The sequence below is a fragment of the Aricia agestis genome, chromosome 8, assembly GCF_905147365.1.
Source record: "Aricia agestis chromosome 8, ilAriAges1.1, whole genome shotgun sequence".
NCBI lineage: Eukaryota > Metazoa > Arthropoda > Insecta > Lepidoptera > Lycaenidae > Aricia > Aricia agestis.
In genome coordinates, this window is record NC_056413.1 from 11,055,185 (window position 1) to 11,082,228 (window position 27,044).

The 27,044-nt window shown below is 36.9% G+C and overlaps 1 long non-coding RNA gene across 1 annotated transcript; it reads left to right on the plus strand.

Annotated features, from left to right (window-relative positions):
• Positions 1-8,283: 8,283 nt before the first annotated feature.
• Positions 8,284-25,119, plus strand: LOC121729622. The gene is made up of 3 exons (XR_006035987.1): positions 8,284-8,294; positions 14,251-14,253; positions 25,063-25,119. It is a non-coding gene; the product is annotated as an uncharacterized LOC121729622 (long non-coding RNA).
• The last annotated feature ends 1,925 nt before the right edge of the window (positions 25,120-27,044 follow it).

The window sequence follows — 27,044 nt, forward strand, 5'->3', positions numbered from 1 at the left end:
ATTTAAATACGGATTTAGGACACGAGCCACTTAAATTGTACCTAAGTTAATATTTTAAATTCATATTAATTGTAAAATCTAGAATCTAGATCGACTGGTTAAGGTTACCTAATCGGATATGGGTGATTTGGGAAATGATAAGTTGACAGTTTACAATAAGTGTGTATTAAAATTTAAAAGTAAGTCGCCGTTCTACTAATATCCGACCAAATTAAGTCATTATACCTTTCGGGAGTCGTTCTTGGGCCAAAATAGTTGTACAAATTTTTTTAATTCTATCTAGACACGCGGTAGCGTGTCAAGCCAAGTTCCAGCATAACAGAACTGGCGAGCAGCACCGTGTGTAATATTTAACGAACCATTTGCAGCTACTTTTGACCCCTTCATAATTCAGAAACTATTTCACATAAACGTTTCAAATTTGGCTCATATAATGAGACTTGCAAGATAAATATATGATCTAAATTTTATAAACACAGCTCAAACGTTTATAAAGATATTAATGTCTGAAAATCTACATTTCTATCACTGACTGACTGACCTATAGATCAAAATTCTAACCCAGTTCCAGATGACCTAGAAGGCTGAAATTTGGAATCCAGCTCGGTAATTGTATGTAAGCGTAGGAAAAAATCAGAAAAAAAAATCGGTTAGGTGCGAGTCGGACAGAGCGAAACTAGGCAAAAATTGTGGGTTTTTTGTATGGAGAGTGGAGACCCCCTTAAATATTTATTTTATTTTACTGCTATTATAAATTTTAAAAAAATATAATTAAAGATTTTGTGAATATTTCAAGTGCCTACCGGTTGCCATTATTGATTTTGAGCAAAAAAAGCCAAAAAATTACGTTTATTGTATGGGAGCTCCTCGTAAATATTAATTATTTGTGAAGTGAAGAAACTTTATGCAATGGATAAAGGTGACTTTATGAAGTATGTCTGTCTGTTTGTAACATCTTCACGCCCAAACTGATTGTACCGATTGTTCTTAAATTTGGTATGGAGATATAGTTTGTGGTGAAACAGCCCCAAGGTTGCAATTGAATATGGTCGAATATTATGTATGTTTGAACTGCGAAGATTAAGGTATCTACCCTTGCTCGGAAAGTTTTTTTTTACAAAAAGTAATGATATGGCACTCATTTAGATCTCCATCCTTTTTACGGCGAAGTCCATAGACAAGAATAATGTTTGTATGGAACTTGGCTCTCCATTTTTACATATTTTATGTTTTTGGTTGGATAAGAAATCGGTCCACAGATGGCAGAGTAATTATTTAAAAATAAAAATATCCACAATCGAACACAGACTTTGTGACAACCTCCTCCCAACAGAAAATAGGCCAAAAACATAATTTTTGGCCTATTTTCCTCTATAGCCGTACGGAACTCTTCGTGCGCGAGTCCGACTCGCACTTGGCAGATTTTTTTTTAATTTAAATGGTGTGACTGTATGCACCAGTACAAAATTCAATGGAGGCAACATGATGTTTACGAATAGCCCAGACTAGCGCTAATGTGCCTGAGTGTCAGCTTTGTAAACTACTATAATTGGACTTTTAAAATTACTCGAGAAATTCCCAGCACACCTTTTGTAAGGTAACAGAATTTGACGGTAAACTCTCTAAGGGGCTAACATGTGTTAAACATAACTTTTCGTCTTCAAACACAGTTTAAAGTTAAGGAAACATACCCGAACTACGTGACATCGACATGTGTGTGGGGACGCCAGAGATAAACCCCTACATGACAAAAAAAGGTTTAGTTTTTTGTCACGTAGTCAAAACTCAACATCTAGAAAAAACTCGTGAAGCGGTTATTAAACGGGCGGGGGAAACCACATTATATACTTGCGTACAAACTACATATTTAGGTAATAATTTTCAGTATGGTCATTGTGGCGGTGAAAATGCCAAAAACGTGTCACGTAATTTGGATGCGTTTCCCAATATGTGTTCGGCTTCTTTTGGTTAGCATGTTAAACGCCCCGTAAACGTACTTCGCTAGCCAGGATTAATAATTGAGGGTTAAGTCCTTACTTTAAAGTTAAACATTTAAACACGGTCTAAAGTTTATTGTATACAAAACCACGTTTCTACATGTCTTGGGGACCTTCGTTTTTCTTTAGATATGTAATGACGAACGAACAGTATGAGTTACGGCTGTTGCTAAAGGGCATTAAATAAGGTGGAGGCCGATCGATCCGGTTAGACTGATCGCAGGCCAACCTGACCGAAAAAGTCCATACACACAGAAATTCACAAAAAGTGTCCAGTCAGGTTGGCCTACGACAGTCCGACCGAATTCGATCGGCTTCCCCGTGTCGATTGGACCTTGGATGCCTCTGGTACTGACTATTTTTTACCGCCGATTAAAGTCGATCTAAAGTAAGTCGTGTGTGCTTGTATGAATAAAGCTTAGAACAAACCTACGCGTCAGTGACAGGGGACGCGGTACGCGAGACGGCAGCGTCTGCATCGCGAAACTGGCCTTGCACACCTGCGCAACTATGGTGTATGCTAACTGTAATTGTGGTAATGACATCCTCATACTTAATATCAGAGTCTGATGCGTCGGACGGACGGACATGAGGGTTGCGAGATGCTAAGCTTACTTTTGATTTGGAAGGTGCAGAGGAATAAAACACGTCCACAATGGTCAAGTTGAATTAATTTAGGCGCCTACCACACGTGCATGTTTGACTACAGATTTGCTTGCGCATGCCGGCTTGAACACTGAACATTGTGCGTGTAGTTGGTAAAACTGTAGTACGCGCAAGCCCCAAAGTTTATCTTGTTGTTTTTTAAACTTGCTTGAAATTCAGGCATGCCTTTATGTAGACTTGTCTGCGCGTGTGGTTGCAAGTTCAGTGTTCAAGCCGCTTCTTGTCAGTCAAAATATGGTGTTAAAATGCGCGCACGCTGCTATAAAATGGCAGATTTACGTACATATTATAAACGTCAGTTTGCAACTGAATTCATTGAGTTATAAAAATCTCTGCTCGCTCTGTGGAAGATTAAATCGAAAGATTATTCTGACAGGAATAAAACAAATACGCATATGAAAAAAAATATTTTATTTATGCATTATCAATTTTGTCACTAGCAAACACTGGAAAAATTAAAGCAGAAGAAATAGTTCTTCATTGAGAAACATTGTTTATACGCCGACGATCTCGGCAAGAATGTGGCTTGCGCATGCATGTGGTAGATAAGTCAGTCTTACATCTTTTCATGCGAGAAGCATGCGCTAGCAAAACTGTGTTCAAGCGTGCACATGTGGTAGGTGCCTTAATATCATGACACAATCTATCAAAACGTAAACAAATCAAAAAATCATAAACTAAAGAGTTGTAAAAAATAATTAAAAAAAGTTATGTACACTTCGAAAAACGCGTCTGACAACTTGACGCGCATGTTTCGCTTTGCCGACGCGAACATTTCGCGTCGCGGTCGCGTAGGTGTGCGCGCTATAGGGTTAATTCAGACCGCAACATGACGCGTAGATGCATTTCTAAATTTGTATGGATTTGACAGATTCGCAAGACGTCTCACGCTGACGACATCTGTCAAATCCATACAAATTTACGTCGCGTCGCGTCGCGCCTCGCCTCGTCACGTTGCGGTCTGAATTGACCCATAAGATTAAATGGGCAGCGTCCGCCGCGCGGTAGACGCTACCGCTTCGCAGTCGCTTTGGTTGCGTAGGTTTGTCCTAAGCTTTATGATACTAGCTACTTCGGTAATGATTAGGTATGCGTTAGTAAAGAAATAAAAAGCCTTTTTGCTCAGCAAATTACAAGCACAACGTTTAAAAATATGGTTGGATGATAAAAAAGAAAACATGAAGGACAATAATAATTGTCCTTCGTTTACTTTTTTATCATTTTAGTAAATTGAATTTGAAAATTGCTAAAAACAAAGAAGATATAAAATTACGTTCCATTGTATTTTATAACATCAAAGATCAAAGGCTTGTTATAAATCTACTATATCATAAACATAAAGAAAATACTAAAATGTAGAGATAATTTATTTTCACGTTGTTATTATTTCTACAATATACATTATACATATTGTAACGAATTTTGGCAAACTCCAAATAAAGAAGTATGTTTTAAAATGTATGATTCAGTATTTAGTAGACAATTTTACTATAATTATAGGTCTAGGTGGTGGAAATTTGGACCACTTTACTGCATTCTCCTTTGACCTTTTAAACAAAAGTTTTAACAAAGGTGAATTAGTATGTTAAATGATTACATTAATAAAAATCCACCTATAATATTGATATTGTCGAAATTCGTTATCGCACTGGAATCGTACATTTGACCAATCTATCTTACATCCTTTCCTACCCAAAGTAACTGTAAAGTTTTTTTTATGAAATAAGGGGGCAAACGGGTCACCTGATGTAAAGCAACTTCCGTCGCCCATGGACACTCGCAGCATCAGAAGAGCTGCAGGTGCGTTGCCGGCTTTTTAAGAGGGAATAGGGTAATAGGGGAGGGTAGGGATGGGAAGGGAAGGGAATAGGGTAGGGGATTGGGCCTCCGGTAAACTCACTCACTCGGCGAAACACAGCGCGAGCGTTGTTTCACGCCGGTTTTCTGTGAGAACGTTGTATTTCTCCGGTCGAACCGGCCCATTCGTGCCGAAGCATGGCTCTCCCACGTAGGTCTTATTAATTTCATGAAAAGCTTGTGTACCATCGTTGGCACGACTTGCGCTAAAATAAAACGTAACAAAAACAGGCCGAGCCATTGTTCATACGAAATTCCTCGTTAAAATACCGCTAGTCAACAAGTTACCCGAAAACACCGTCATATAACGATGGTATTTTAGGGTTAATGCTATTGTGCTCACTAAGCTCGAGCCTGAATCAATAAATGAAGACGTAAGTGAAGTGGATAACTAATGTTTTATAATAAACGGGCACATAATATTATGTTACGGGCCGGGCCGTATGTTACGGTTAATTACTCATTATTTTCCTTCTAATTTGAACTAACCTTCAAATCAGGTTTACATAAAATCCATTTTTTTTATTTCAAATATTTTTCCCGGTCCTAAAACCTCCATTTATGCAAAAAAAAATATTAGTTACCCACTTCATCCACTTACGTCTGAAAATATAAAAGCACATAAAAAGGGATTTCAGAACAACGGGACACCGGTCGAACTTCGTAGGTCGTTTACATTTTCGATGGGAAACACAGCGCAAGCACTGTTTCACGCCGGTTTTCTGTGAGAACGTGGTATTTCTCCGGTCGAGCCGGCCGGAGAAATTCCACGTTCTCCCACTCTCCCACGTCTAACTTGTTGTAACTTGTATCCAAATCTTTTCAGTGTTTTAACGTAAAGAGTAAGAAACAGATATCCTTTCATACGTATAATTATACTAATATTGAATATCGATGGATTTTCTAAACGAGATAGATTTTTTCCATCGTATTGTGATACAACCTGGGGCGGTTTGATGAATTTGTTTTGGGCGTTCCGATACGCGTATCGATCTGGCCGCAGGTGCACCCGATCGCCAAATTCAATTCACCCAAACTTCGGGTGAATGTTAATCATAAAATCCGAATGGATCATTTGTAACTTGGAAGTCTTGGAGTAATGGGCTTCGGCTTCGGCAGAAGACCCCAAAATATCAGACTTGGACTGCGCCTCAATCATTAAGTGTCTCTCAGTGTTGCTATAAGACCCCACTTTTTAAATGATAAGGATGTCATCGTCATATTGAAACGAAGTTCCTTATTATCGCGCGTTGCGAAAGGGGGCTAGACGGAAAAAGTTGTAACGACATGACACAAACGTGTCGGTATATTACAACTAGTGCAAAAATGCTATATTGTATGCCGTGCGGTAGTGCGTGTTTTGTCTCTCTATTTCTCTCTCTTTTTTATATAACTTCGTTCCGTCCGGGTGTCTCTTGACACCTCTCAATTTTTTTTTTTAAGTTACTAGCAGTCCCGGCAAAGTTGTTTTGCCATATAAAGTATTTCACACATGTTATTTTATTGAAGTGACTAAATATGGCAACGTCCATCGCCATCCCGTCGCACAAACAATGGTCGCCGTCAGTCTCGAACTGTAATAATTTACTATTATTTATTCAACAAATGCACTTATCGATATAAAAAGTAGCGAGTAGCCGATTCTCAGACCAACTGAATATGCATATAAAATTTGGTAAAAATAAGTAAAGCCGTTTCGGAGGAGTACGGTAACTAACGTTGTGACACGAGGATTTTATATATAAAATGAATAGAGTGAGAGAACTAGCTTCTGAGGAATGTAGAATTCGGTTAGTAGATAGGAGGAAAGGCTGGATAAGCAATAATATTGAGGGCCTGTTTCACCACTTTCTGATAAAGTGCCGAATAGGCTGTTCACAGCTTTTATGGCAGATTCGCCATACTTCATCTGTCAAGTTAGGTAGTGGATAGCCTATTCGGCACTTATCAGGTAGTGGTGAAACATGCCCTTATTCTTGAAGTCGAATACTTTGATAGAGTCATAGCAATTTCCCACTTCCGTCTATGCTTACAGGACCCAAGTCCCAACTACCGAAGTCGATTGAACGTGTGCACATAATATCTAAACTACTGAGACTTTCCACCTCACCAAACGCCGTTTTCCGGGACATTTGCTCGCTGTTGTGTTCTTATTTATGTGCTCGTAAATAATTGAGTTTGCTCTCATTTAGGAGTTTTTGAAGCTAAAGCAAGTGGTGTTATCCACTTTTTCTGTATAGGGAAAAAAAGTTTATCTTCCATCAAGGTCACGTGACCCTGATGTAAGACGAGAAGAGCTCGGAAGATTTCTAAACTATTAATGTTACGTTTAGGTGTTATATTCTTTTTATACCTATTTATACTTTTTATAGTAACTAGCAAACCTTATTAATCTTATATCTTTAAATGAGCAATTCTTGTATATATATATACGATTTTCATAAAATTTTGTACTTACATAATATATAGGGGGTTTCGGGGGCGATTAATCGATCTAGCTAGGATTTAAGAATCATTTTAAGAAAATGTCATTTTATTCGTGTTTTATCGAATACCGAGCAAAGCGCGGTCAAATAGCTAGTATTATTTAACCTATCAACATTATGACTTTTTGCATAAGATGCTGGCACTACTTTCGATCGAAGTTGTAGCAAATCGATAGATTCAAACGGGCAAAGACCCAAAGGTTTTTAAAGCAATTAGCTACCAAGGTGTATCGTACAGTATGCGGACAGACGCAAACAAAAGTGTAATATTTACACAACGTTAACATGCCATAGACGTAATGAAACTGTTTCAGTATTCACCCGACGAATGTACCATCAGTTTAAGACCGTATTTCTATTGCGATAAGGTCGATATTATATACATTTGGCAACTGTACAGAGGCTTACGATGTACAATTTTCACGTGCATTCACTATAGTGTACCTACTCGACGCCAATTCGTCATTTTTTTTTTATTTCGCATTAATTCCAAAGTGTCCCAGGCTGTACATTGTAATCCTCACCACAACGTCAAAAGTTTTTGGGAATCGTTGTTTTTTATACATTTTCTACCATTTCTATAAGTAGAAAAGTTTGATTTTCAATACATTTTTAGTATATTTCATTTTCAATAAATGTTTAGAGACCGAACCACTAATAGTAATTAGCAAGGGATCTCATGTCTATTATAGTCAAATAAAAATACACACATAGAGAATATAATATTATAATTCCCAATATTTTAAATAACTCTGCATTCACTGACAAACTAATTTGGTTATTTTGCGTCGGTTTTCTACCGTAACAGCCGGTCGTTACTGACTCTGAAATTAAAAAAATAGCATAGCCCTACATCCGGCTTCAATCTTGCCAAATAGTCAGCTCTCAGTGTAATTGGAACATAGCACCAATGTTTGTGGTTGTCCGACTATATCTATTGGCTTTTGGCGCCTACGGATTGCCTCAAAAAGTGTTTGCAGGATTTCTGTATCCGTTACGTCTTTGTTTTCATTATTATTTACGCCATTACTGAAATGTAATTGGTAATACGAGAGTATAGATTTTTTCACAGCGACCTCGTTTGTTTTAGTTTTGTTTTATGTCAGACTAGATGACGCCCGTTGTACCACATTTAAATTTTTTTATGAAATAAGGGGGCAAACGAGCAAACGAGTCACCTGATGGAAAGTAACTACCGTCGCCCATGGACACTCGCAACATCAGAAGAGCTGCAGGTGGGTTGCCGGCCTTTTAAGAGGGAATACGCTCTTTTCTTGAAGGTTTGGAGGTCGTACCTAAGGTCTGAAAATACTGCTGGTGACAGTTTGTTCCAGAGTTTTACAGTGCGCGGCAGAAAGAGTCATTTTGTGTCTTTTCCCGAGACTCAAAGTGTCTCCATACCAAATTTAAGCAATATAGGTTTAGGGGTTTGGTCGTGAATAGGTAACTGACAGACATACAGACACAATTGAGACGTAAGTGTCTGAAGTGGGTAACTAACAATAATTTACAAATGTTTTTTTTTCATAAATAGATCCTTTTGGATCGGGAAAATAATTTCAAATCAGAAAAATGTGTATTTTATGTATAGCCAGATATATTAATCGGGTGATGAAGTAGGTAAGTTAAAAGGTTTGCTTAAATTATATGGGAAAAATGAGTAATTGCCCTTATATTCTAAAATTTTAGTTATCCACTTCACCCACTTACGTCTTCAATTCTGTTAATATCGCATTTTTCAAGGTTCGCGTTACAAGTGATCATCTCTGTCAATCATTACCAGTGACAGGTAATTGGTAACAAGCATAAACCTATAATGCTATATATTATGTCTATGGTAACAAGAGAGTCTGTGGGATTTTCCGCAGTAACATCGTTTGTTAAACTTTTCACGAGATCAGACGGCGTGAAACCAAACTTTACCTTACCTTGCCGTGCCGAAGTCTGTCGAATTGAAACGACCACCGAGTGGTGGATGTTAGGTTTATTTCGTTACGGATTCGGTCACCGCGCTCAATGACCGCGATAAAAGCTATGCAATAGCTTAATAATTTTTTTTTATAAAATAAGGGGGCAAATTAGCAAACGAGTCGCCTGATGGAATGCAACTACCTAGACCTAAAATACCTAGACCTAGGGTATACATTTCATTTTGCTCTACGCCACTACAAAGGAGCGACGGCATGGGTCGCTAGAGCCTAGACCATTGTCGGCAGAAAATAACTAGTTCTTCAGTCTAGTTCATAAAGTTGATTTTTTAATTTTTTCGCCTGTCTAAATGGCAATTCGGAATGCGGCGTATTGCCATTTAGACAGTCGATTCTCGCCGTGCGGCGCAAATCGTGCGTCTATAATAGTCACCCGTGTAAACCCCGCATAAGATTGCCTGGCTAAACTGGAGAGGACAACCATAGGTCTATGATATCCTCCAATAACTTACACTAGCTGCCAATATCTTGTTTCCATATTATTCAGCTACAAATAGACGCTAGAAGAATACCCTTATCTTAAAATTATCCCGTTATCCGTACTAAATATTAGTATTTAGTACGGATAACGAATTCTGACGTCTTAACTCTAACGTCAAATAAAAATTATATTATAATAAACATGTCTTTATGTCTGCCTGTCTTCGAATATATTTTGATGTAAAATGATTGTATAAGGACTTTGCTCGGAAGCTTAATTGCTCGGAAGAAAGGTAGTTTTTGTAAAAATATGTACGGCTTCTGCAAGATAATGATAGACGAAGTGAAGTGCAACTTCTAGATCAATCCATACTAATATTATAAATGCGAAAGTGTGTCTGTCTATCTGACTTTCCCCTCTTCACGCACCGCTGAACCAATTTTGATGAAAGGTATGGAGATAGTTTAAGTCCCGGGAAAGAAATAGGACATTTTTTACTCCCGAAGAATGTGCGGTACCCGCGTGATAAACGGAGTTCGGGCGACATCTAGTCTAATATATATCTCAGCTCTCCTCTCAGGTTTGAGCAGAGGCGGGGTAAAATTAAAAACAAACATAAGTTTATTTAAGTACAAGCTAAGCAACTTGGTTATTTTGAGTTGTTACGAAATGCTTACTTAGTACAAATACGCGCCAATTAAATGTTATCGACTCAGTAAATTACAGTAATTATGAAAATCTTATTAGGTTTCTGCTGTTAACTTTTCATTTTTGCTTACAATAATAATAAGAGCTTTCCTTCTTCACAGCTAAAGGTTTAGAAGTTATTTTGTCCAACAATAAAAACAAAGCCTCTATGTTTTTTTTCATTCATTGTCAATATAATGAGGATCCCTCGATGGCTTAATTTTTCTGTAAGGTCGTAGTGGTTGTAGCAAAGATTGTACCAACATATTTTTTGAAGTAGGTCCTACGGGTAGGATTTGAAGATTAAAAAACAAGAGATGTAAACTTAGCGCTCTAATGTAAATAAATATACATTCCTATTCCGACCATTGCTGTTTTAATACGTCTCTACCTCCGAATATACACCACTATTATAATAAGTAGTAGGTACTTTAGAGACATCACTACAGCCTCAACCTCCTCTAAAGGTAGTATCGGATAAAGAAAAGAGTTTTTATTTCATTCATCTTATTCAAGGAGTAATTGCAACAACACGACCGTTGTTAAGTGAATAAAAAAGAAAAAAGAAAGGAGGGTTAAGAAAAATTGTTTCTTTTTTCAGTCCACAATTACAATGGCCGTCAGGAACAACTGCTGTTAGGGGAAATACTCCAATTTGAATACAACAAAGAAATATATTGTACGCGCATAATGTTCCATATTTAAAATGTTGATCTTGCGATTTTTGGGGTTCCGTAGGAAGTAGGAAAGCATTGCGTCGTTGAAGTTCTAACACCACGTAAGTCAAAAATAGCTCACTTTTCAGGAGAGAAAATTGTTTGAATTTTGTATAGACAATATTGTAATAGTTTTTGTTGGCCGATACGTGTACCTTTTGGCTAAAACTATGCGTCTTTACGATTTTCTAGAGAATTGCATTAAAATTTCAAAAATATAGGCAAAGAGTGACTTACGTCACGTAAGTTACACCACGTAAGTTACGTGGTGTTAGAACTTCAATGACGATTGGCCTATCACCTGTGTAAACAATATACATGCTAATTCTGCATTCCTCCAAAAACGGTAAACAAGCTTAAAAATGATCAGTAAGAAATAAATTTCGCCATTCTGAAAACACGAAATAAGTCTGGAGATAGAAACTTTTCCAGGCAAAATATTATTATACAAACAAGATACAATTTGTCATTCTACTAAACTTTTACCTATCCATCTCAATCCTCATATTTTCAGCGAAGTTTCCAACGGAATACGCTGATATTTTTCTAAAAAATTCACCTTTTTCTCGTCAAACTCTTTATAGCTTCACAGCCGTTTCCTCCGAGGCAGTTCGATGGAAAATATTGCGATAGAGGCATTAGGACCCAATGAGGTGAGCTTCCAAAGAAACGACCCTGTTTGCATATCGTTGGCTGTCTCCGGTGAACAAAAACAATCAATTCCCTGTATGTTTTCATAGACATTTTTGGTCGCAGAATCCATTGTTTTAATAAATGTATATACAAATTCCTGGCCTTTGTTTGAACTAATGAAAATCGGACCACAAACGGCTGAGTAATCGTTGACCATACAAAAAAAGATACATACGGCTAAGCGTATTACCTCCTCTTTTTTGGAAGTCGGTCAAAAAGAGACTACGATCAGCATTCCGGGGGTGTCAATGGGCTGACTGAAAAGAAAACAACAGAAGTGTGGTGCCGGCATAAATTTTTTCAACGCGGTTAAATCACTCCTTCGCCCCCCGTTTTACGAATGTTCTAATATGTTTCGCGTCCTGCTATAGAGCTATTTAAAAAGTCCTGCTATTTAAAAAATGTTAGAATAGTCTAAAATTTTTTAAACATCCCAAAACAACACAAGTTAAAAGTTAACGAAACCCCCGTCATTCATGTTATCAAAACACTTTGTAGAAGATAATAAAATTGGAACTTACTTATGTAGGTACTTAAAGCAATTTCAATACGTTCATAAAGGATATAGCTATAGAGTATACGGTACTCTAAGCGTGGACTACACTTAATGGTCTGTAAATGAAAAACGGCTCGAATATGCCGCCAGGGACACCCCTAGCGACGTTCTCGTCTTACGGCCTAAATTGCTTTTCTATAATATTAAGCGAGAATAGCCCGAGAGTTGTCATTAAATTAAAAGTTTCATTAATGTGCAAAAATAGCTCGTAGACGTCGCTCGCTGATAATAGGATGCCAATTTAACTGTTACCAAAATTATTATTTTGGTCAAATAACAAATATAAAATTACATTAGGCACGAAGTTAGTAGACAAGGACAGAATGTTATTATTTGAGATTTTAATAAAACTATAGATATATTATAATACCATATTTATTACACATCCATAATCCAGGAAGAAGTTACATTACTTCTAGGAGGGATTCGCACCCACGACCTCCGACGCGTCTAAACAACTAAGCCTAAATAAGCGTCTTAAAATACGTATATTCCTAAAATTCCTATGACAACGAACTTCCTAGCTTTATTTTGCACTCGATATGCAAGTGCAATACAATAGCGGTACTGCCTCCGGAGTCTCTTTGTTGAGAAAACGGGGACCGCACGGAAATTCCGCCGCTTAAGTCCCGAGAAAGAGATTTTACAGTCCAATTCGCGAGGGAAGCGGAGAGTAATGAACATACAAACCTGCGGCGAATCCGCCGTCAGCCTTGTCATGTAATTGTGCCGCTTTTATTTACATGAGTTATCTATTATATTCCGTACCAAAGTTGTTAGAGGGAATGTTTCTATGTTTGTTTCCTTATGAAACGAAAATCGTACCGATATATTTCTTTTTCATGCAAATCCTTCATCGTCACTACATAATGTTTTTAATTTAACTTAACTTGGATGATATTATGTTACTTAAGTATGCCGCATATTAAATCTTGTTCTAAACATCAAATCTGAGCAACAATCTTCGTAGATGTAACTTGGATTATATCTCATAGTTAACACAATTAAATTTAAGTGTAAATTACAACATAAACTGACAGTTTACGATTTGGTAGATAACCAACACGGTCCGAGTACAGTGTAAACAGACTTTGTACTACACTGTAGACAAGTGATTTGTCGTAAACTACTTCTTACATTGTGGTCGTTTTATGGACAGTACTAGCTGTGCCCCGCGGTATTACCCGCGGTTTAGGTGACATAATACAATAAAAGGCTATGAAAAGTATTAATAATAGGGTCAAAATGGTTTATATGATGATGATGATGAATTTAATTTGCATAGTAGCATATTATGCTTTCCGTTCATAAAACAACTTTGACACTCCCAAACTTGTATCCATAAAGAGTCAGGAGTTCTCTCAGCACCTTCCGAACCATGGTATACCTACACTGGTCTTCTTACTTGTTATGGTAATCTTACTTGTTGGTAGCAAACGCTTAGAATACTGCTCACGAAACCGAAGTCACCACATATTTCCATATAAACTTCGAGGAGTTCCTTCGATTACTAATATGTTACCCCTTCATCAGATCACCACTTTTATGAATATGGTACCAAATTCGTATGATAACCTATACACCAAAAGAAAAATTAAAAAAAAATCGGTTCACAAACGGCGGAGTAACCTTTGAACATAAAAAAATGGATATAACACCTCCTCCATTTTGAAAGTCAGTTAAAATTGTAACATATGTGTTATTCTGATGTATACATCTGTAGTTTTTGCGTGAAAGAGTAACAAACATCCATACATCCATCCATACATACATACATACATACATACATACATACATACATACATACATACATACATACATACATACATACATACATACATACATACATACATACATACATACATACATACATACATACATACATCCAAACTTTCGCCTTTATAATATTAGTAGGATTAAATGCTCTACTTTGGCTTTATAATATCGCTATGAAGTGATTTTACTTAAACCCTCTTAGTAATTAGAAAAATCTACACTGTGTAATAGAGAATTATGGCTAGATTTTATGATATTGCTTATTTTTTATTTGCGTTCCAACGTATCAGAAATGGACAAAACAATGTACTGTATCAATAATCCGGTTTAAAGAAAGTAAATTCGTTATTTTATCACAGTTTGGATATTAAGAAAATAAAATAGCATATACAAAACTATTGTTAAAGAAGGTACGGTATATTATTTTTAATATCTATTAGCACGTATTCTGTTGCGGTGCCTGTTGGATTTGCAGTAAATAGTAGATTTGTCTGATATCGCTCTGAAATTGTATAAAGTACAATTTTTCTGGTGCGATATCGTGCCTCGCGATATAGAAACCTGTCCGACATAAATGCAATGTTTGAACATTGAAGAGACTAGACTACTCTAAAACCTGCGGTGTTGAAGTTTGTACTTCGTAAATGCGCTTTAGGCGAGTGGGTAGAGTGAATTAGACCGAGTGGGTCACTGGAAAACAAGTTTCCAGTGCTGTCCTACTGCATTAACTTGTTTTATCATCATCACCATTTTTATCGACCACTGAGATATTTTCGGCTCCGTCAATATTCTACTTATCTCTCTAGGTGTAGGAATTGAAAAACCGTTTCTCAGTGAATTGTCTACATTATAAGCGGAACTCGTGTGCGAAATTTTAAGTTTTTAGATCTAAAGCTGTCTACACACCAAAGCCGGCGCGGCGGCATATTTCCCGCCGCGCCGCGCGCCGGGCCGGCTTTGGTGTGTAGACAGCTTAAAGGCTGCGTTTATCGCTGTCAAAATCTTTGCCTTTTTAGCTTTTATTCAATTAACAATACTAGCTGTTGCCCGCGACTTCGTCCGCGTCCACGTCTACATTTTTTTTCTTAAAGAATATTTAAAAAAAAAAGTATTCTATATAAGGATATTGTGAGTTCTTAAAAAAATACTATAATTTTATTTCAACTAAATGAACATACATAATATAATAACTCACTTGATCTAATTTCTAGACCAGTTTCTCTGTGATCTAATTTAAACAACCTTGTTTGTTAATGTATTTTTATCTCAAACAAAAAACCTTCAAGAAAATGGAAAATAGAACAAAATACAACGTTAATGTAGTAACAAAGACAATGCGATGTCAGATTAACCTACATTGAAATAGCTGTTGTTATTATGTCCGTGACACTCCACTATTTAGTGTATAAAGACATAAAGGCGCTTACCCCAGCTTTATACTAATGAGGAGGGAGGAATAGTAAGAAAACTTCATCATTATATACTTCAAAATATATTATATGTTTTCTGCGACATTTTGCTATAGAAAGTTGATAGAAAGAAGCAAACGTCTCCGTAGGCCACTAGACTATGAAGGTATATTACGTGTATTTATATAATGCCTGTTCAAAAAACTAGTATTAAAATTTTCCTCTATAAATATTATAGGTACAATATTCTGTAAGCAGATATTGACATCAACTTATCTATAGATATATGGTCACGTTGAAGCCAACGCCCCAGCACGTCCGTTACACACAAATGTCCCGAATCCCTCCCCGAAGTGTACTTAAAACTTTATAACAACGGGTTTTATGTCCCTTTTATTGACAAAGAACCTAAAAATCTATAAGTCGGCGAAAAGGTTATCTGCTCTTCCGACTCGATTCAGATTCAAAACTATCGGCTCGGAATATTCAATTGGGCAAATCCTCCGTTCTATTTTTACGCTTAGCTGAGAAGAATGGGCGTTTTTAGAATGCATACATGGAACTTGAATTTGGCGATGCGTCGCCATTTTTGTTGAGTGTAGAGCTTCCGCGTAGGATAGTGCCTTTACATTTTTATTCGCCTTTTTGACACTTTGCTCCTAAAATCTCAATATTTAAGTACATCTCAGGTTAAGCGTTTGGTTCTTTTACAATTTTGTAAGCTTTTGGAATTAGGTTAATAAACGGACAAATATCTAAAATGCTATTAATTTAAAAAATATATCTTAAAAAGTAAACCAAACACTGAATTATTAGATAAATAAGTAGAAACATATTTATATTAACGATTCATTTACAAACTGACTCAATAAAATACAATTTTACTCTATTATTTTAACAAACCGAACTCTCAATAGTTTACACGGAAAAACAAACGGAAACCATGTGATTTAGCGTGTTCGATATAAAAATTTGACGTCCAAAACCCTCCGGCCTAATATGATACTTTGATGAGTTGCCCAAATTACAGGCGGAACATCGAACATCGGAAACCCTTTGATCTAATGATTACGATCCCATCAAACCGATATATAAGCGTTACGTCCGGAATCATATAAAATACCCCTGCATGCATTTTGTTATTCGTTTTATCCTGCAAAGGCTATATAAAAGACTTCAGGTTTCTTTTTTTTAAAAAGCTTTTATTTAACTTGCTCTGTATGTATGTAAGTATGTATGTTCAGGTGAAATTTTGCAACTCAATTTTGAATTAGATATATTTAATCGATTGAGCTGAAATTTTGCATACTTCCATCCATCCATCCAAACTTAACGTAAGTTTGGATGACAATCCACGATAACGATATGGTACACGCGAGACTTAACAATCTGTCAGTATGTAATTTTATTAAAATAAATAAAATATAATACTTATCAATTTACTCCTAGTTAAATTGGTACTAAGGTTCACTCGGCGTAACTGGGCGGTAGCGGTCATTGACTCTCTGTCAAAAACTTGTCATTTTCTATATAAACCCCGATTGACAATAAGGTGTCAGATGTTGTCAATCGCGGCTTTGTATAGAAAATGTCAAGCTTTTTACAGGGAGTCAATGACCGCTACCGCCAAGTTACGAGTGAACTCTAGTTTAGTCACAAATCGCGCGACAAGCTTTTATTATCATCAATTATTGTATAATATATTGAGGTTATAAGTTAATAGTTAAACATTTTAATGAGTATTTTCTTCATTTTAGAGTGTTTAAATATAAGCTTTTTTTTTCAAAAAGTTTTTTGTTTATAATTTAAACATAAGATTTTTAGTACGTTATTTAAATTAGCATGCATTTTGCTCCTTTGAGATGTAAGTAATTATTCAAAACTCAAAGCAACTTTCAGCCATATCAAAATAAGGTCAGTTATATGTAAGTTATTTTATAAAAACCTAAATACTCGCTTTTCTATTTACGATAATAATTCTACAATGTGAAATTCTTGAATAACGAAAAGGAAATCAGGCGGGCACTCGTATTGTCAAAATCTTTTTGTCTCGAAAACGGGTCTCCATTTAACGACTCGTTAACAGCGATAACCCTCATAAAATCTAATGCCCTATCAGCTCGACCGCGTTTAGAAGCCGGCGACTAGGTTTATGTCTTATTAACTTACCAGCGGGTCGCCGACACAAGAAATGAATTGTGTATATCGTAAAAGTTAGAGGAAAGTTCTAGAATTAACGAAAAAAATGGTTGAATTATTCATAGAGACTATGATGACAATAGGGATGATGACAAGGTCAAAGATTAGCGAATTTTGTTAATAAAATAAAGAAATCACGGTAAAAAATAAGTGTCCCCAAAATTTCAGCTTGATAGCATTTGTATTTTTTTTTGTTATGCGCCTTTAAAGTTGGATATTCAAGTCGAATTTTTTTTCAATTAAATTTCATAATATTTGTATACAATTCGATAACTTATGCAATTAAAAGCAACTTTTGTTATGAAACCACTTTCATAAACGCAATATTTAATATACCTGTCGAACAAAGTTGTCTCCCGATGCGTACAAACTACGAAAGACTGACGTCAGTCTTTCGTAGCACTTTGTATGGAGCGTTTCGGGCAGGTCTTTTTTATGAGATATTTGAATTGTCATGTCTTGGTGAATTTTTAAGCTATCAGAGTCTTCTTTCAACGACGTTTCTATTTTTTAAGTGTCCTTCAATTACCGATAAGAAAAAAAAATAGTCATCATGCCTATTCTATATATAAAGTGATAAGCCCTACAGAGCTCTAGAGATAGAACGTCTGTGAGCTGCTCGCAATATCAGTGAACAACTACAAAGTACAATGTACTTTTTTATGAAATAAGGGGGCAAACGAGCAAATGGGTCACCTGATGGAAAGCAACTTCCGTCGCCCATGGACACTCGCAGCATCAGAAGAGCTGCAGGTGCGTTGCCGGCCTTTTAAGAGGGAATAGGGTAATAGAGGAGCTTAGGGAAGGGAAGGGAATAGGGAAGGGAATAGGGGAGGGTAGGGAAGGAAATAGGGTAGGGGTTTGGGCCTCTGGTAAACTCACTCACTCGGCGAAATACAGCGCAAGCGCTGTTTCACGCCGATTTTCTGTGAGAACGTGGTATTTCTCCGGTCGAACCGGCCCATCGGTGCCGAAGCATGGCTCTCCCACGTATATAAAATACTACATAATATGTTTTGTCGTGAATCGTGTTACCGAAAGTCAAAAAGGAAAAGTAACTCCGTCAAAAAATATGCTCCACAATACTTGTCAAAAAAGTGTACCTTAGGTACACATTTCAATACATTTGCAATATTTAGGTGACCTTGAGCGGTACTAGGCTGACGTTACATGACAGATCAAAAGGAACCTTTAAAACGGTAATAATATGGGAGTTACGATTCCTAAGGTGGGATTTCACCAAACACACATAAAACTTAGTTTTTTAAAACTTAGTTCCCATTGAACGCGTTCATCATCTCGTTTTGTTTCGCTTGGATTTCACAAGCTTCTTTTGATCGCGATTATTAAATCTAAGTTTACGTAACGTCACGCGATTATTTTACATGTTTTCATCATTTTAAAGCCTTTTCACGTTAATTTAACTACAAAATAGCAAGAAACAATACATAAACTAATAAACGCATGTGTCAAAATATGACTCTTCCTGACATCTATTGGCGAATAATAATACTATTTTGTTAGCAACTAATTGTTTTAACGACCAGCAGATGGCGTTATTAAGTAACACGAAGTCAATGAGTGTTTGCTATACCGAGCAAAGCTCGGTCATCCTGGTACTTTTTATTATTCGTAGTAATAAAGTCACACTTACAAGACCTGCAATATCTATTATAATACTCCTCGCTCGGTCGGGACATATTTCTTTCAGTCTCTTATTAGCATATTCCCACAACGTATATTATGGCTAAGCAACGTTTGTCAGCTCCGATAGGTATAGTATAATTATTAATTACATTCTACTAGATAATACCCGTAACTCCGTTGCGCCAAAACTCGTTTTTTCCTTTCATTTCATTCTGAGATAAAAAGTATCCTATGTCCTTTTCCGGGACTCAAAGTGTCTCCAAACCAAATTTCAGCAAGATCGGTTCAGCGGTTTGGGTGTAATAATAATAATACTCCCCACACCGGTATCGGTGACGGTGGCCAGTTTAATTGAAACCAGGACTGTTACGTAGGAGCAATTTTATAGTGCCCAAGTGTGTGCGCAGTACACAAGAGCACTCTCTATTCCTTTCACTCTTATAACCCAGTGGGACGGACGAACGACACGACTGGCGAAAGATCAGGCGCTGGACCGAATTTTTACATGCCCATCCGATGCATGGATCATCTTACTTGTCAGACAATCAGGTGATCAGCCTTCATTGTCCTAACCAAACTTGGAAATGACATGTTTCCAATGCGGGAATCAAACTCACGACATCCGAGTCGAGAGCCACGCTCTAAACCACTAGACCACTGAGGCGTGAAGGGATAACAGGCAGACGGACACTCTTTCGCACTTATAATATGAGTATGAATTAATAATATTAGGATCAATAATACTATGGTGGGGGCAATGCCGTGCCCGATTTGGATTTGTAGTTGGTAGCGAGGGTGCTGAAATTATAGTCATTTGCTGTAGGATTATAATCGTAAACAACTGTTTTGTGTAGGTGATGTGAACTCATAAAACAAGATCATAATGTTTTAACGACAGATTGTAGCTGTGATAATATCGCATTATGTTTACTATTTCACTGAAATTCAGCTCATTGATATCCAGACCAAAATATTCATGCATAACATTAATATACTCAAGTGTTGTATACTGTGTGGTTATCATCTATTGACTCCTAAACAGCTTTTTATTTAGTTGAAATTATAAATAGAGAAAAAGTTCAAAAGGATATAATTTTACTGCAATGTTTTCTCGCTGGAGGAAGCACCAGCATAGACAGTACCTCAACAAAAAAAAATTGTTCGACGTTTGCCAATATTTCTGTCAATATTTTGATATACGACGTGTGCAACATGTTGGATTTTGGTCGGTTTGTTTACTGTATGTGTTAGTGGCACCCTCCGCTCTGCTCCCTATTAATATTGAAACGGTGTACACCTATTCCGCAATCAAACACTATTCACAAACGAAGGTATATTCACAACAAGCCGGTTGAATCCCCGACAAATCAAGTTAAGGTGAATAAAGTTCTAATTGCATAGCCAGGGGCAGCATTCACCTAGCGCGGCGCCTGTAGCACATTCTGACGCGAGGCCGTTCTTTACTTACAATAATTATTCTAATGCTAACGGCCTAGGTCTAACCGAAACTATATTTTTATTTATGTTATTTACTACCAGAACTATTAATGAGAATTTTTAAGGAGATAAACATATTATCAAAAGAGCGGTTTTTATATTTAAAAAGCATTTTGATGCTCTCAAGACTCGCAGACCCTGACAAATGCGTTGGAGGGTGGAGTCCGTAGCACTATGTAGTTTCGTGTGCTTCTTTTAGGTTTATCCGGCCCTGTAAAAAACACAGATTCAAGAGCCTCTTTATAGAATCGTCGATAAAAATGTATGGAATTAACATAACGTGAGTCGAATGTCGACTTTATTTTATCGAAACCTTATGTAAATTCCATGCATTTTGATCAGCGATTCTATAAAGAGGAAAAAAACGTCTTGGCTACGGGCTCTGGTTTTCCACAAACGCAGCTAGACAAACAGCCGCAAAAAAAAGCCACCTGGAAAAATGTTCACTTGCTTGCCAAACTACTGGTAGACTGCTGCTAGCTAGTATTTTAGAGTTGGTCTAATGGCATTAGCAATACCATCAACTTAACTCTAGAACGAACTATTGCCAGCAGTATTTCTGGACAAATACAGAAGAAGAGAGCGTATTAACTCTTTTGATGTTGCGAGTGTCGTTGGGCGGCGGTAGTTCCATCAGGTGACACGTTTGCTCGTTTGCCCCTAATTTTTTATATATTATAAAGCAAGTGATGTTTACGTTATGGTACTCCGTACTTACCAACTTGATGGGTATAATACAATTTCATTTGCATTTCTCAGAGAAATTCGTATTGTATATTACTAGCTGATCCGGCAAATGTTGTTTTGCCATAATATAAAGTATTTCGCCCATATTATTTTATTGAAGTGACTAAATAAGTATGTCACCATGGCAACGTCTATCGCTATCCAGTCACACAAACATTATTTATTCATAAAATAAATATCAATATAATAAGTACCCAGTAGCCGATTCTCAGACTCACTGAATATGCATATAAAATTTGGTTAAAATCAGTAAAGCCGTTTCGGAGGAGTACGCGGCCTAACAATAAGACACGAGAATTTTGTATATATATATGAAGATAACGCCGCGCACAGAAAATTGTGATAGTAAAATGTAATTCGTAATTTTGCATTTATTGTTCCTAAATTAAATATTACGTTGTTAATGGTTCGGTTGTGTTCGAATTTCGAAAGCTTTTATATCGAATTACGTTCGAAACGTTTTGTCTAATGGAGAGGAGGCACTCACATGCGGTCACGTGTCTATCTTATAACTCAATTTACTTACATATAGGATGTTAAACGTTCATTAAGTAAGGGAAAGTTTGACAGACAGACAGACGGTATTTAGTAATACTTATACAAAGGGTTAATATTTGTTAAAATTATTTTATCGCACATAAGTACTAAAATAAGTTAAAATTATTTTATCGCACAGAGTACAGAGTCATGAGAAAAAATTGAATTCCAAAATTTCACCCAAACATACATACTTACAAACATACAAAGCAAGTTAAATAAAATCTTTTAATAAACATCTGCCGCGGTAAAGTATTTGCATAGTATTTTTATTACAGCGGTGCGACAAATGTCGGGGTTAGGTTTATTTTCGTTACGTAGGTACATAATTTCTTAATTCGGTCGTCGCGCTCCAAGCCTGACATAAAAACTATGCAATAACTTAATAAAATAGGGGATATTACTTATCCCTACTACGGGACCTACTCAAATGCACAAGCTCTTAAAAAGTTTCAACTTCAAAATATTATTATCTAGGCTTACGAATAATAAAAATTAAGGAAAAGTTACTCCGTCAAAAAACACTAGCTATTTGACCGAGCTTTGCTCGGTATGCGACAAAACACGATTAAATGACATTTTCTAAAAATGATACCTAGCTAGATCGATTTATCGCCCCCGAAACCACATATATATTAAATTTCATAAAAATCGTTAAAGCCGATTCCGAGATTCCTTTATCTAATTAATTGCTCATTAATTTTAAAGATATAAGATGTTGAACTACAATACTTGTCATAAATGTGTACCTGGGTACACATTTTCAATACATTTGAAATATTTAGGTGAGCGGTATCAGGTTGCAACGTTACATGTAACATGACAGTTCGAAAGGAACCAAATTTAAAACGGTAATAGTATGGGAGTTAAGTTTCCTTAGTTTTTATTATTCGTAGATCTAGGCTTAGTATAACTGATAGTAGATACATCTAGTGTAATAGAAGCATGTAACAAAAAACTTGGCACGTTACGATGGCGCCTGCGAATGTGCTGTAAAAATGCAATATTCCCGAATTTTCCAGCCTTGCATTTCACACCTAACAACGGAATTCTCCAAAAGCTATTCCCAGCATTCTCATTTGGAATTGAAGACACGAGTGGGCGAAATGGGTAACTAACATTTTATAAAAAAGGGCAATCATTTTTTCCCTAATAATTTGAACTAATTCTGTAACATTTCTACTTGATTATCTAGCTAATTATATCTAACCATACATATAATTCACATATTTTTGAGTTCTAATCATTTTAACTGTCCTAAAGCCACCATTTACGCAAAAAACCAACATTCAAATTGTCAGTTACCCACTTCACCCACTTACGTCTTCAATTCCGGTATACTGTGAGCAAAATAACATTAGTATTGTAATAAGCAAGTCCTCGCACTTCCGTCCACGCTGGAATTAACAGCGAGATCGTAACAGAAGCCTATTTACATAATAATCTCGACAGAACTGGAACATTTTTATCGGCGCACAGAATTATGAAATTAAAAAATATAACATCATTAGAGAATTCAAGCCTGTATTTACTGTAAACGTATTATTATTTAATACTAGTTTTTATTATTCGTAGCTAATACTAGATGACGCCTGCAACTCCGTTGCGGTAAATTCGTTTATCGCGCGGGAACCGTACATTTTTCCGGGATAAAAAGTATTCTATGTCCTTTCCCGGGACATAAAGTATCTCCGAAATTCAGCAAAATCGACAAAACAGACAGACACACTTTCGCATTTATAGTATTAAGTATGGAAATATGGAAGTATGGATATTATGTATTATACCACCTATATGACTGTGGACGAATGAAGATGTGAATAAGCTTTTGTAATAATTCACGGAATCAAGAAATTCCGTAAAGAAAAAACCTAACACCCCCACTCACTCCGACGGTCGATGCGGCGTTGCCGTGCATTGTCTATTACTTAGACCAGACGTATGCGAATTATAATGATTGCATATTATGTTGATAAAAAATGCTATGCAATGGCTACCGCGGCAGTCCCCAAATACAATACGTATTTTTTATTTTATTGGTAACTTATGGAGCTTATGTTAAAATTTTCATCAAACTTAATGGTACGGGAGCTAGCAATGTTTGAAAAGTAAGCATTTCTAGTTAGAGTCCGGGCGGTCTGGCTGCCGCCTGCCGGTAGCAGTCGCGTTTATTAGTGCGCAACCTTCTTGTCCAGGTGCTAATCCTGAATTTTAAAATCATTTTATAGTGTTAAATGTATGTAATTTTAATAATATGTTATTTAAAGATTAACGCCTCCGTGGTCTAGTGGTTAGAGCGTCGCTCTCGACTCCGGAGGTCGTGGGTTCGAATCCCGCGTTGGAAACATGTTATCCAAGTTTGGTTAGGACAATGCAGGCTGATCACCTGATTGTCTGACAAGTAAGATGATCCATGCGTCGGATGGGCATGTAAAAAGTCGGTCCTGCGCCTGATCTCTCGCCAGTCGTGTCGGTCTTCCGTCCCACTGGGTTATGAGAGTAAAAGAATAGAGAGTGCTCTAGTGTACTGCGCACACACTTGGGCACTATAAAATTACTCCTGCGTACCTGGTCTGGTTTCATTGAAACCGGCCACCGTCACCGAAACCGGTGTGGGGAGTATTATTATTATTTAAAGATTAAAAACCCTTAAAATTAATTTGCCATACATTAATTGAAATGCTTTCTCGAATACGTTGCTACCACCTATAACTGTTACTCATTGTTTTCGGATTTCGGAGTGGCGTGGGCGTAAAGGAGTAAGTCTTCCGATGAACGCACAATTTTACCTCTAAATAGTAAATTCTCAAAAGTAGAAACACCTATTTAAATCTGTGAAATAATCGTACAATGGATTTCGAAGCGTTTCGGAGAATGCTCGCCTAATTTTCGGTTACTTCGCGTCGAGCCCATCAAAGAGCGATCTTGAGTCGAGCGTGAAATCTGTTCACGGTCGTGCACCGGCCCACGCATATTAGACCGTTTACACCGGGTCACGTTAAATGTGACAGGTACTTTATAGGTAAGTCTGCACTGTAATGTCGGCTGTACACTCTCGCCGAGAGCTCTCGGGCGAGAGTCTCGTGCGAGAGCCCCTTGCCCGAGTGCGACCATGTACATTCTCGCGTAGTTCAATCGCAGTTATGAACTCAGAGAAGATGGACCATTATTTTTGTATATGAGATGGACGAAAACACTTCTCTTGCAGCTGCCGTAGTTCTCTGTGCTATGAGCTTATTATAAATAATTAGTAATTACCAAATATTTACACAAAAATAAAAAAAAATGACGAAAACGCAATGATCGAAAACGTATCTACGATCAATGATCATTGATCACCATTCACCATGTATCGAAAGATATCATTGTAATCCAAAGATCTATAATATTATCATATTTAATTTTATTTCGCACAAATAATGACTGATAATGACGTTTATTATTGTTATTTTTCTGTTCTGCACTGTCTAGAGCGCGACTAGATGTGAAAAACGCGACAGTGTACAGTAATGCGCTCGCTTTCCTCGCGAGACCCTTTGTCTCGGGCGCAAAATACCGACACCGGACCGAGAGGGTCCGAGACAGGCGAGACGAGGCGAGCGCACCCATTTAAGCTTGTCACACACAGAGCAGGTAATGTAAAGATGTATATTATAGCACGATACATTTCGATACATCTCAATACATCTTTCTATAGAAATCGTCAGGAGACCACACACAGCAGCTATAATATATATGTCAGTGGATCAGAATTTAGATCAGAACCTTCAGACATTGTGGGCTTAGATGGTTATCGTGCAAAAGAACAAAACTTGTAAAAAATCAAGTTGTTTATTAATTATCTTCAAATCAGATCTCAGTTATAACACTGTACACAATCACTAATCACTCAACACTTCACTGTACACTTGACACAAAGCGAAACGTAGGACAGTTCCGTAAGCACTGGTTGTCTGGTCGACGACTGGAGCGAAAGTGAGAGGCACTCCGCCCTTCGTTTCGTGTCCGTATTCATGACCGGTTACGACATATATTTTTACATCTTCGTATCTTAAGATACCGAGCTATATGAAAATATATATTTACATTTTGATACATCTAAATACATCTCAATATATTTCTGTATATTACGATACATCTCTTCTCTTCATAGGGTGTTCAAAAATTTCTGTGATTATAATATTATTATGTACTAGCGACCGGCGGCGTCGCACGGGTATAAAATATATAGCCACTGATTGGATTGGAAAATGATTAAAATCGATGGCATATGATCTTTCACGTGCTCTACTTCTTATATGTGCCAAATAACATAAAAATTGCTCCAGTAGTTCGCGAGATAAGCCCTTTCCAATAATTTCCCCCGTTTTTTCCACATTCTCCTATAAAATTAGTCTTAGCGTGATAAAAAGCGTGGCCTATAGCCCTCGTCAATAAATGGGCTTATATCTAACACTGAAATAATTTTTCAAATCGGACCAGTAGTTCCTGAGAATAGCGCGTTCAAGTTATAATTTTCCCCGTTTTTTCCACATTCTCCTCTATTTCGTTTCGCTCCTATTAGTCTTAGCGTGATAGAATATAGCCTATAGCCTTCCTCGATAAATGGGCTATCTAACACTGAAAGAATCATCAAAATCCGTTGCGTAGTAGAAGTAGATTAAAGGGAACAAAGGGACATGAGCGAAAAAAAGCGACTTTGTCTATGCATCATCTATACATATAAATAAAATTGGAGTGTCTGTTTGTAATATTGAAAGAACCGTTTTTTACTACATGCATATGAATGTACATACGGTACATATACCAAAATAGCACTTTTTACAATTTTTGTCTGTCTGTATGTCTGTCTGTTTGTTCCGGCTAATCTCTGAAACGGCTGGGGCAAGTTTAACGGGAATGTTTTTGGCAGATAGCGGATATAATAAGGAGTAACTTAGGCTACCTTTTAACTGACTTTCAATAAAGGAGGAGGATATATTTTAAATTTTTATATTTGTTCATACATATTTTGTAATTTCAACTTTCTAGCTAGCGCGATGCTTGAGATATTATTATTGCCGCGGACGAAGTCGCGGGCAACAGCTAGTATTATAATAAAACGGTAGAAATGAAAATTCTGTACATTAAAGATATTCAAAAAATAATAAGCGGGGGGTGTCACT